The sequence below is a fragment of the Salmo salar genome, chromosome ssa03 (genome assembly GCF_905237065.1).
Source record: "Salmo salar chromosome ssa03, Ssal_v3.1, whole genome shotgun sequence".
Lineage (NCBI taxonomy): Eukaryota > Metazoa > Chordata > Actinopteri > Salmoniformes > Salmonidae > Salmo > Salmo salar.
In genome coordinates this window covers 10,717,691-10,730,262 of record NC_059444.1, presented here as the reverse complement: position 1 = coordinate 10,730,262, position 12,572 = coordinate 10,717,691, and the positions used below count along the sequence as shown (strand labels likewise).

Genomic DNA, 12,572 nt, shown 5'->3' with positions numbered 1-12,572 from the left:
TGACCCAAGTTAAACAATTTAAAGGCAATGCTACCAAATACTAATTGAGTGTATGTAAACTTCTGACCCACTGGGAATGTGATGAAAGAAATAAAAGCTGAAATAAATAATTCTCTCCACTATTATTCTGACATTTCACATTCTTAAAATAAAGTGGTGATCCTAACTGACCTAAGACAGGGGATTTTTACTAGGATTAAATGTCAGGACTTGTGAAAAACTGAGTTTAAATGTATTTGGCTAAGGTGTATGTAAACCTCTGACTTCAACTGTAGATATATCAATATTTTTCTCTTTCTATGTCCTTGCTTAATAGAATGTTGATAGTCATTTTCAAACCCAAATAAGTTTGGGGGATATTACATGTTTAGAAATATAAACTGGATAACAATAACCACTTGTTTCAGGTATTTCCTGTAAATGTATTTTCCAAAGACAGAGCACTGAAGCATAGAGATTGAGGATGGCCATACTAGACGAAAAGCAGTTACCCAAGATGAGCCCCAAAATATATATTATATATATTGCTCGATGGGTAAATTTAATTAGATATGTAGGCCAACTATATGAATGATACATTACAGATAATGATGAACATAAGGCCTACAGATATATTTTGAAGGATTTACTGCTCTTACCTTTGTCTCTGAATGATGCAGCGTTCGCCATTTCATTCTTAAAATGTCTGTACTGGGCCAGATACATGAAAGTGAAAGTTGCAGTAAGACATGGTCCTACCTGTTTAAAGGAGTTGTGGAGTTTTGTTGAGTTTTGTGGAGAGACTAAAATTTACATGTTGAATTTGTTTCCAAACCACTAACTTGATCTTGATTTGTAATCAGAGTAACAATAGGACTGAATGTTCTCCACCTGGCATACATTACATTGCATAACCAAGTCATCTCAGTGAATTAAACCCAGCTAATTAAGCCATTAAATACCTTGCAGTTAAAAAATAAATCACATACCAAACATTCTGCCACTTTCCAGTGGAGTCTTTTAGCAAACATTTTTCAATAAAAATGTATTTATTGTAAAACTCAAATTGCTTTGATGTATATTTCAAATAAATGTAATATTTGATTGACATTGGGCAAATACTGTACACATCTCCAATCCCACATCAAAGTAATAAGCTAAATTACTTGGTTTGATGTTACTCTGAAGTGATTTGAGATGGTTAGGTAGATCAGGTTAGGCAAAACAAAACTGTAAAGACAGAATGCCAAAATGTCTCCAGGTATATCAAGACTGTAAACTCACCTTTCGCAATGAAAAACTTCCTCCACAAGGTGGCACCAGTAACCAGAGAAACCTGGGTAGTGTGCTGAAAGTTTTGGATGCCAAAATAACTGTTTCTTGCATAAAAGGGGATACCTCTTGTATAATAAGCAATACCTTTCTGTGGCTTCATCTGGAAAACAACTGTATGTTTTGAAATAAAACATTGTTTATTTGTCTAGATATCCTTGGAGTAAAATGCTGTGACTATTGACTCCCAAAAAATGTTTGTATTGCCTCAGACACCAATCAGTTTAGTCATCTAGCAAATTGAATTGGTGCCTGCATTCCGACGAATCTGCCAAAAAAGTTGAATGAACAATATTTTATTTTGAGGAACTGAGATAAAATACTCTGAATAGAGCAGAGAATATTTGGAATCAATTTCACGCTTCTGTGAAGACTAAATGCTCTGAATTATGTTATTATGATATTATTATGATAAGTTTCTAGCAGCATCTCACAATGAATAACATTTGTAATTAATCATCATGGTTGTTGTATTTTGTAGTAATTATTGGCTGGTAATGAATCGTCGTCTTAAATACAGTAGAATGGGAAATGCTTGAAGCTGTATTTCCAGCTATCTGGCAGGGTGTGTGTTACCACATAGGAATTCCACTGCCAGAGAAGAAGTAGAACAGTGAGGGAAACTCCAGAGGTCATTCCTTTGTGACATCACACCAGAGACAGAGCAATAGAGATAATGTTGCTTCATCTCTGCTGTAATGTCAACTTGGAATGTGTCACATTGATCATTCAGTGTGTTTTTCCTTTTTTGAGATGATTGAAATTGCCTTCATCTGTGTGTCATTGAGTTATATGCCCCAAACAAGATGGGGCCTAGTTTTGCTAGAGCTGTAACTATAACCAGTGTGTGTGTGTGCGTGTGTGCGTGCGTGTGTGCGTGCGTGCGTGCGTGTGTGTGTGTGTGTGTGTGTATTTGTGCAGGTGTCTGTCCATGTACACTATATAAAGAGGAGATATGACCACAGTGACACACAGTTGGCAGACAACACTTCTGATTAGACCTACACCAGCCAAACACTATGTATTTAACAAAACTATAAATCTAGATATCTTGTAGAATACTGCATGTTGGATATACCTCTATGTAGTGTTATAAAATGGTCCATCCCTACCATGGTGGACCCGAGAACCCAGGCCACAACCTACTCCAGGAACACTGTCAATACCACTGATCCAGAAAAGGCATTTCTAGGTCAGGACTGACAGTAGCCTACAGATTTAAGGAAGGTAGTACTGATACTAACCAAACCATCTGCTACAGTATTTCAATGATAAAAGTTTAATGTTATGGATAGACATTATACATTGAGAATGATATGAAGATAGTAACCATAGTTACATATGAAAGAGTCAGTGGAGGTTGTTACACACAGGGGCTCTGTTACACACAAGAGTTGTGAGTTAGGCCGTGGGTTGCAGAAGAGTTGTTCATTAGGCCGTGGGTTGAAGGGTTGTGCGTTAGGCCGTGGGTTGTAGAAGGGTTTTGCGTTAGGCCGTGGGTTGATTAAGGGTTGTATATTAGGACGTGGGTTGAAGAAGGGTTGTGCTTTAGGATGTAAGTTGATAAGGGGTTGTGCTTTAGGCCGTGGGTTGAAGAAGGGTTGTGCTTTAGGACGTGGGTTGAAGAAGGGTTGTGCTTTAGGCCGTGTGAGAAGGGAGACAAGTTAGCAATTAAGTTATAAAGTCACATCCATATTCATGTGAAATTTTTTCCTCTGAGTTTTCTCTAGTGTTCGATACCTAAACATTGTGGTGCCTCACAGCAGGCTAGCAAACACATAACAGTGTAGGAAGATCCTGTGGAGATTTTCCCATATTATTGCTAGTGCTTTTCAGATCTATTTCCACTCATAAACATTCGCTGCAGCAGTGAAGAGGGGCAAAGCAGCCTAATTGGTTTTGCTGGTGTTATTTCAGTGCGCTTTGCTTCAGTGTTTTGAGGCCATTATTAAAGGGATAGTGTTCTCCAAAATCAAAGTTTATCCAATGTTTTCAGATCAAAATAGTAACCTAATGGTGAGATGAGTCTCGTGTCCCACACAATATTTTGTGTAGGTCCAACTCCAAAATGAATGAGAAAGATATGCGCCATCTTAAACAGGGGTGGGCAACTCCAGTCCTCGACGGCCTGATTGGTGTCCCACTGTTTCTCCATCCCTAGAAAACACAGCTGATTAATCTGATTACATTCTGAACTGAAGATCATGATTAGGTGATTATTGGAGTCAGGTGTGTTAGCTGGGGCAAAACTGTGACACCAATCAGGCCCTCGAGGACTGGAGTTGCCCACCTCTGGTCTAAAATGACCACATTTCAGCTATTCACTTTCTTTATGTATCAAGGTAAAACGAATAATGCCAATAACCTCTAGTAACATCAACCATGTCCACTGTGCTGATTGGCGGAGGATCCGAACTGTTCTGAAGAGGGGGTGTGTATCTACCTATTTTTCATGACTCACCCGTCACATTGTCCAATGGAGCGCTTCTGTTCTAACAGACAGTATTGATGATGGCTGTCAGGAGAACTGATCAGACTTGACTGTGCACTTCTTTCAATCATTAGCTGCGTGGCACAGAGTCTTTCAAACACAATCAAGCTGTGAGGAACATTGAGGCGCTCTGACAGCCCTTGTCATCGATCTATCCCACTTCAGTACGCCTGCCTGCCAACGATGGGCAACTTAGGGGTAACAGTAACACTATCAGATAGTGTAGAGAGCAGATGCGAAAGAGGGAAAGAAAGTGTGTGTGTGTGTCAAGTCAAATGACATTTTATTGGTCACATACACATGTTTAGCAGATGTTATTGCAGGTGTAGTGAAATGCTTGTGTTTCTAGCTCCAACAGTGCGGTAATATCTAACAATTTCACAACAATACACTCAATACACACAAATCTAAAAGTAAAAGAATGGAATTAAGAAATATATAAATAAATATTAGGACGAGCATGTGTTCGTGCACTTGCGTGCATGTGTAACCAAGAATTTAGCTTGTTATTCACTTGGCAACTCCACTCAAGTATTGTGGTGCAGATTCTAGCTGACTTGCATTGGTCGTTCCTCCCTAAGTCATGGCCTTGGCGGCTGGAGAAGACCTAGCGTTAGCCCGGGGTGCTTGAGTCAGCATTGGGGCTGCGTTTGTGCTGACTTTACCTCTGCAAGTCCTCAGCACCCCATGAGACCCTATAGGAATATAATTAGCTCAAACAGGGCTAGCTAGGTTTGGTAATGAGGCTAAACACAAGCAGTAAAAGGCTTCAGCTCAGAGAGATAATACAGTGTTTTAAACCGCAGGATACCTGGGTTTCAAACCCTGGTCGGTCACATTAACCAATTGAAATGAGCCTTTGTATACGTTCATGAAAAGGCAATATTAACTTCAACTTGGGTGGAACAGTGTCTGTCTGAATGTTTCTGCAGTTTGAGATGCAGTACTGTACATTTACATTCAGTACACGAATGAGTAGAGAGTAGCGGACTGCAAGAAATATGTTCATCAAAGTTTAATACAAGATAAAATCCCATAGCCTCAACAAGAGAATGTGAACAAAGTTTCTTGGTTCACTTGTCAAGATGCTGATTCAATCTCAAACGTTTACATTTTTGGGGCGAAGGATCCCAATAGATACAGAACAAGAATGTCAATGTGGACAGAGATTAGAGTTTACTCGGTGCTTCACAGTAGCTGTCTGTCTCAGCCTTTCAACAACACAGCTACAGTCTAACAGCAGACGTTAGACTGCTGAACTATCTGTCTCCCAAAGCTCCATCTAAAGTAACATAAGTGGGGCCTCCCGAGTGGCACAGCAGTCTAAGGCACTGCATCGCAGTGTTGCGGCGTCACTACAGCCTGGGGTTCGATCCCAGGCTGTGTCACAACCGGCTGTGACCGGGAGTCTCATATGCCGGCGCACAATTGGCCCAGTGTCGTCTGAGTCAGGGGAGGGTTTGGCCGGGGGGGGCTTTACTTGGCTCATCACGCTCTACTGACTCCTTGTGGCGGACCGTTTGCCTGCAGGCTGACATCTATCGTCAGTTGAACAGTGTTTCCTCCGACACATTGGTGCAGCTGGCTTCTTTCTGGATTAACTCCCATTGGAGAGTTGCAGCGATGGGACAAGATCGTATTCATGAAAAAGTGGGTAAAATTACGAAAAAAAATTCTAATAATAACAAAAATGTCCACACGGGGTAGGTGGAATATGCCCTGAAGACTACCATTAATTCGTTTTGACTCTCATGTTCCATTTGTTCATGTGCATTTAGCTACTCACATAAAAAATAAGAAAAAATGCAGAGCAATGTGAGCAATCCGAGTTGTAAACTGTGAAACAGGAATACACCGATGGAGGGAGGCAAACTGACCCCTACTGTGCACGTATTCAGAACAGTTCTTTTGTTTGTTTCTGTGTTTTTATAGTCTGTTCAGAAACATATTACCCAGCACAAAGGCTCTGCACCAGATGTCATGATCGACTACCAGATGTCATGATCGACTACCAGATGTTTGCCAGATGTCCTGCTAACAACATTGTTGACGTTGACCAACTGTCAGAGGAATTCACTTTCTTTTTAACAGGTGTGTCCTAAACGGCCATGCAACTGTGACCCCTGCCCCTAGCGTTTTGTTTGGGAGACGCCCCCCCCACCCCTCCCCTCGCCACCACAACTACGTACACACACTCAAACAGGTACTCAAACCTCTCTGTGTGTGTGTGTGTGTGTGTGTGTGTGTGTGTGTGTGTGTGTGTGTGTGTGTAATTTGCATATAGCCTGCAACGTAGCAGCAAAAAATACATTTCCATTCAACAATGGATAAGAAAATGATATTCAATGTTATACTGTATAGCAGTTCTGAACTTAGCGTGGGGTTTGAGGTCTGATAAAACGACACAGTGTGTGACAGGTCTCAAGAGAATGGTGACAGAACATGAATCAGCCTGCCCTGAATGGAGGAGCACTCTGAAACTATCAACATCTCAACTTCCATTGAGCCAGCTGCCAAGAAGATGATTCTTTTCAAGATTCGATTTAAGATGGAGCTCCAGCTCGCTGCTTTTTGAAATCTATAAAAGATGAACTCAGTTCTTTTCATCTGTGACATGTGGGAGAGGAGTGAGAGACAAGAGGGAAAGAAGAGGCGTAGATAATAATAATAATAGATTCTGGTTCTGAAATTCCGATACTAACCCGTACAGAATGACATGTAAGGTAACTTTAAAGTACCTGGGTTCAAATATGATGTGATTTAAAGAAAATACTTTATCAGCGTTTGATTGAGCTTGCCTGGCTTAATGGAATCCAATGGAATAGTTCCAAAAAACTGCAAACCCATCTGCCACTCCAGGCATGCTCAATAAAATTCTCAAAATATTAAAAACAAAAATCAAATACTATTTGAAACCATGGTTTGCTGTATGCACACCCAAACTCTTTGATAGAGTATGCACATGGTGGTATGGTATTTTAGATACAGATACAAAGTGCAGACAAGTGGATGCAGGATAACTTTGTCATTTCTATCAGTAATGCCTTTGTCCCCTTTTATACAGAACTCAAGAGTCTTTCTCTGTTCTGGTCACATGACACATTGGGAATTTATAGGCTTGTTGTGAAGAGAATTACTGAATTACTGCATTACTGAATTACTGCATTACTAAATTGATGCATTACTGAATTACTGCATTACTAAATTACTGCATTTCTAAATTGATGCATTACTGAATTACTGCATTGCTGCATTACTGCATTACTGAATTACTGCATTGCTGCATTACTGAATTGCTGCATTGCTGAATTACTGCATTGCTGCATTGCTGAATTACTGCATTGCTGAATTACTGAATTACTGCATTGCTGCATTACTGCATTGCTGCATTACTGCATTACTGAATTACTGCATTGCTGAATTACTGCATTACTGAATGTAGCAGATTTTCAAAGCTACTGGTTTTTGTCATTATATTCCACCTCTGATCATATTTATTTTATTCATTCTATACGTTGTGTCTGTTAGTGTTTCAGTACATTTACAACATTTTAATATTAAAATAATAATTACAGTTGTACTCACTACTCAGCTTGCAGTTACTACTTTAACACAGTGAAGAACAACATTGTGTACTTGGTTCAATTCCCTCGTATCTAGGACAAAGCAAAGAAAATTCATTTTCCAACTTCTACAGAACTTAAATTAATCAAGAGCTTAAGAACTCTTAAGTACTCTTCAGGGTTGAGCAGAGCTCTGTGCATCTCTACTAATGTGTCCTGGGGCACAACGGGTTTCATATAGAACTTTAAACACTCTTTCCCCATTAAACTTCTGCATAATGGTGAAAGAATTGCAGTTAAGTAATAACTTTCCCTTCCCTGATGAAAATGTCCCACAACATAAATATGTATGCATGTTTGTACAGAAAGACCTTGCTTTGTACACATTTAAAAGGTATGGCTGGCAAAACCATAGAAATAAAATAGAGATATCCGTTCTATAAATACTATTTCTATGGGCAAAATAAGGCCAGTTGGCCAAATGATCTCTTAAGGCAAGGCCTTTGCATACTAATTTACCAACCAATAGTTTGACACTAGGAAATCCACACCTCTGTCCTTCCCTCTTGTAATAAACTAGTGTAATTTAAGAGTCCCTAAGGCATGACAGCTAATTCCACTTCGCTCGGCTACTGTATTGATTCACAGACTGTCTACTCCTACCTGATTTACATTGAAAACAACAATCTCTCTGGGTTGGAATGAACACGTTTTCCAAATGAAAAACCAGGGGACACTGCTAAACAACAGAGGAAAGAACATTGAGATATTTTTATTTTGTATACTCATACAAATTCATGACTTTGTGTAAGTGTTACTTCAGAATGTTGGCAACTTAAATTGTTTACTTAGTTCAGTATTATTTTGAGTGCTGCGACGTCAACATGCTGGTAACACACTGTCACTCGAATCACAGGACAAACACAAGGTCAAATTTGTATCTCTCAGAGACGTCCTCATGAACGCCTAGGCTTTATCTCAGAGGGCTAACACAGTCTTGTGGAGCGGCACAGGAGACCCTATAAGGGCAAAAGGTGAGACCCAAATGCAGACACAGGAGGTTGACCTCCGATATTTATTATAACAATAAGGGGTAGGCAAAAGGCAGGTCGGGGACAGGCGAGAGTTCATAAACTAGGTCAGAGTCCAAACAGTACCAAGCGATAGGCAGGCTCAATGTCAGGACAGGCAGGGGTTCAGTGATCAGGTCCGAGTCCAAACAGTACAAGGGGATAGGCAGGCTCGAGGTCAGAATGAGCAGAGTGGTCAGGCTGGCGGGTTCGGCGTCAGGACAGGCAAGGGCCAAAACCAGGAGGCCTAGGAAAAACAGAGACTGGGAAAAATAGGAGCTAGGAAAAATGCTGGTAAACTTCGCAAAACAAGACGAACTGGCACAGAGAGACAGGAAACACAGGGATAAATACACCGGGGATAATAAGCGAAACCTGGAGGGGGGTTGGAGACAAGCACAAGGACAGGTGAAACAGATCAGGGCGTGACAGTATGCCACCTGGCGTCCTACCTGGGCCCATACCTGGTTGACCAGGGTGTCGGCGGTGGAAGTCAGTGATAGGTGCTGGATCCGTGACAGACCCAGGTTTCGAAACAGGTTAATGTGAGAGCAGACTAAAAGCTCTGACCAGATGGGCAACCATATCGACAGAGTAATGAAACAGATGGATGCACACTCCACCATTCAGGAGGAGTCCAGACACCTATCTGAACTCTCTCTGAATCAACCATTCTCCTCACATAGGGCCTGATTCAGACTTGAGATAAGTAGATTTAAAATGGACTTAAGTCAAATCTTTTTACATTTTTTACTTAAGTTCATGTTAAGTCAACTTATCTCAAGTCTGAATCGGGCCCATACCGACTGAACAAGGAGGATAGAGTAGTGCCCAATTGTCCTATTGCTGTATATAATGCATAGAATGTAAGGCTCTTGGTATTGAATCAATAAAAAACAAAGACATTTCGGCAACCCTTTATTTTACTGTCCTGTTTCCACTGGAAACAGGCGTTCATGAGGATGTATAAAGTTGCTTGTTATTTACTAGGAAATTACTTTAAATGGCAACAGTGGATCCTTTGAATCTGAATTACAATGATTTTGTCTTAGCTGTGTCTGGTTCTGTGGACAACACATCACACAGGAGGCTGGTGAAAGGAGGTAAAGAGGGAATTATTTCCCATGTATCAATCAGTAGTAAATAATAATAATAACTTTTTTTTTTAAGAAAGCGGCAGACATTGTGGCTCCCTATAAGACCAGATTTGCCTCCCTCTTTCTTAGATACATGGCCATTGATGTGGTGTCAGACAGAGTATGAGCCCTGCTTGGCAGACATGCTACTGTTCATTTATCCGTTTATTTCTCAGGAGCCCTGCCAGGCAGTACCATAGAATGACCATGTGCACTGAACAGAGAGTGACTTATCAATGGTAGAGGCCATTTCTGTCACGCTCCCTTCATAATGACAGTGTTGGCTGCTGTCCCCGGTGCTGAAATCAGCCTCCATCTCTTGGTTTGTTATAAAGTTGAGGAATTGGTCAAGAGGAATGTAACCACTCTCTAATTCATAGATGGAGCTATGGAGACAAGGACAGTCCGAGGTCAGTGTGATAGTTTTAACCATATTTCGAAGTTATACACTGTTAGTTTAGCCTCCAAAGACATTGGTTCCAAACAATGGATTTGACTAACACAAACCACACTATTTGGCACTTATACGAATACATTTGGCTTGAGTCTAGTTCAGCTCCAAATTCTGGAATATATCATTGCAATGAACAACACAATAAAGTTGAGAACTACAGGCTACCAGTGCAGTGGATTAATAAAAAAAAAAAACGGGCCGATGCTTATCACATGACCAGCTAGCGGCAGAGTGAACGAGAGCGCGAGCGAGTGAGGCAGAGTTATCCGGTACACAAACCTACACAACGTCACCCTCCCTCCGCTTTACGCCCAATTTCTTTTTTAATTGAAACATTTTTCTCCCACTCGGTGAGTACCTTCTTCATGGCATTTTCCTAAGCATATTTTTGTCCTCTTTTCCTCCTTGTCTTGGTGTTCAGACATGAGAAATTTTGGTTTTACTGGTGTGTTCTAATTTTCTGAATGCAATGATTGGAATGTTGGATGCACAGAATTCAGCCTCTGGAATATACGTGCTTGCGGAGCTCTTTATATTTTTCATCCCTGAAGCAGTTGTACTCCGACACTCTTATCCCCCGTTCTTTCTTTCTTTCTTTCATTTTCTCTTGTCTTATTTTGGTGTGGTTTTATTTGCTTCTTGTCTTTGATCTTGCTGTGGTCTTCAGGTCTTTGAGATGGGATTTTGCTTTTCAACTAGGTGAGAATTTAACTTTGCTTGGAGTTATTTTTTTCGTGTACTTCATGTTATTTTTGTTTACAATTCCTGTCACTTTTTTCCCCACCTGTTTACGATAGGCTATAACAGGATGCTGGACAGATATTGAATGAATCCAAGTAATATTTCTACTAATTTATTGTTCCAGATCATTTCTACTGAGTGGAAGCAGGCATACTTTCACACTGTTGAAGTTGTTATTCACTGTTTGCCATTCCTGAAAGAAGTCACTCACTGCACTGGTATTTTGTGGAATCCAATCATGATATCTCAGGGAGTTAAAGCAGAGGCTCAGTTAAAATCGTGTCTGTGTGTGTGTTTGAGTGTGAGGGCTTTCTGCAGTCATTCAATATGCAAATGTCTGCTGAAGGTCTCTGCAGGTCCCCTAATGATACATTTGATTAATGATGTGACCTTGACATACAGACCGGAAGCTTTAACACACAACTTATCTGCAGGCTGATAGCTGATATAGCCCAACTATGGACAATAACCATTCAAAAACATCATTTATATCTGTCTATCTGTATTGATACTTACACGTTAAAAACATTTACAGGTGTCAAACCATGACTCATTCAAGCATGACCCAAAGGATCGCTTTACAAATTCCTCCTCTAATTTACAAAGGCCTTTAGCTCAGTGGGCTAACGGGGTTTAGAGGCATATGGGCAACCTGGGCTGAATACCCACTCAGTTCCAAAATAACTAAACAAGGGCCTAATCTACTCAGACTCCTCCATACTGACAACATTGGACGCTGTCATTGGTCCAGAAACCAGCCTCCATCTCTGGGTTTAATAGGTGGGTGAATTGTTCAATTGGTATTTATTATGGATCCCCATTAGCTGCTGCCAAGGCAGCTAATAGCTACTCTTCCTGGGGTTTATTATGGATCCCCATTAGCTGCTGCCAAGGCAGCTAATAGCTACTCTTCCTGGGGTTTATTATGGATCCCCATTAGCTGCTGCCAAGGCAGTAGCTACTCTTCCTGGGGTTTATTATGATCCCCATTAGCTGCTGTCAAGGCAGCTAATAGCTACTCTTCCTGGGGTTTATTATGATCCCCATTAGCTGCTGCCAAGGCAGTAGCTACTTTTCCTGGGGTTTATTATGATCCCCATTAGCTGCTGTCAAGGCAGTAGCTACTCTTCCTGGGGTTTATTATGATCCCCATTAGCTGCTGTCAAGGCAGTAGCTACTTTTCCTGGGGTTTATTATGGATCCCCATTAGCTGCTGTCAAGGCAGTAGCTACTCTTCCTGGGGTTTATTATGGATCCCCATTAGCTGCTGCCAAGGCAGTAGCTACTCTTCCTGGGGTTTATTATGATCCCCATTAGCTGCTGTCAAGGCAGTAGCTACTCTTCCTGGGGTTTATTATGGATCCCCATTAGCTGCTTTCAAGGCAGTAGCTACTCTTCCTGGGGTGCAGCAGTAATATACATTATAATACAATTTTTAAACATTAAAATACATTTTACAACATTTCACAATACATTAAGTGTGTAACCTCCGGCCACTACTGTACTACAACACTATCCAGGTGTATGTGTGTGTAGAGTGTATGTTGTGTGTGTATAGTGTATGTTATGTGTGTGATCCAGGTGATCCAGGTGTATGTGTGTGTATAGTGTGTGTGTTGTGTGTGATTGTCCCTATGTGTATGACTCTTCACTATCCTCGCTATTTCATAAGGTGTATTTTTATCTGTTTTTTTTTGTTGTTGATCAGATTCACTGTTTGCATCAGTTACTTGATGTGGAATAGAGTTCCATGTAGTCATGGCTCTATGTAGTACTGTGCACCTCCCATAGTCTGTTCTGGACTTG

The 12,572-nt window shown here is 40.8% G+C and overlaps 1 protein-coding gene across 1 annotated transcript in view; it reads left to right on the top strand.

Annotated features, from left to right (window-relative positions):
* Positions 1 to 10,249: 10,249 nt before the first annotated feature.
* LOC106598314 (RNA-binding Raly-like protein) overlaps positions 10,250 to 12,572 on the top strand; it is a 74,338-nt gene continuing 72,015 nt past the window's right edge. Inside the window, exon 1 of the mRNA XM_014189371.2 lies at positions 10,250 to 10,375. The gene's annotated coding sequence lies outside the window, so the exon portion shown is untranslated. The remainder of the gene's footprint in view (positions 10,376 to 12,572) is intronic.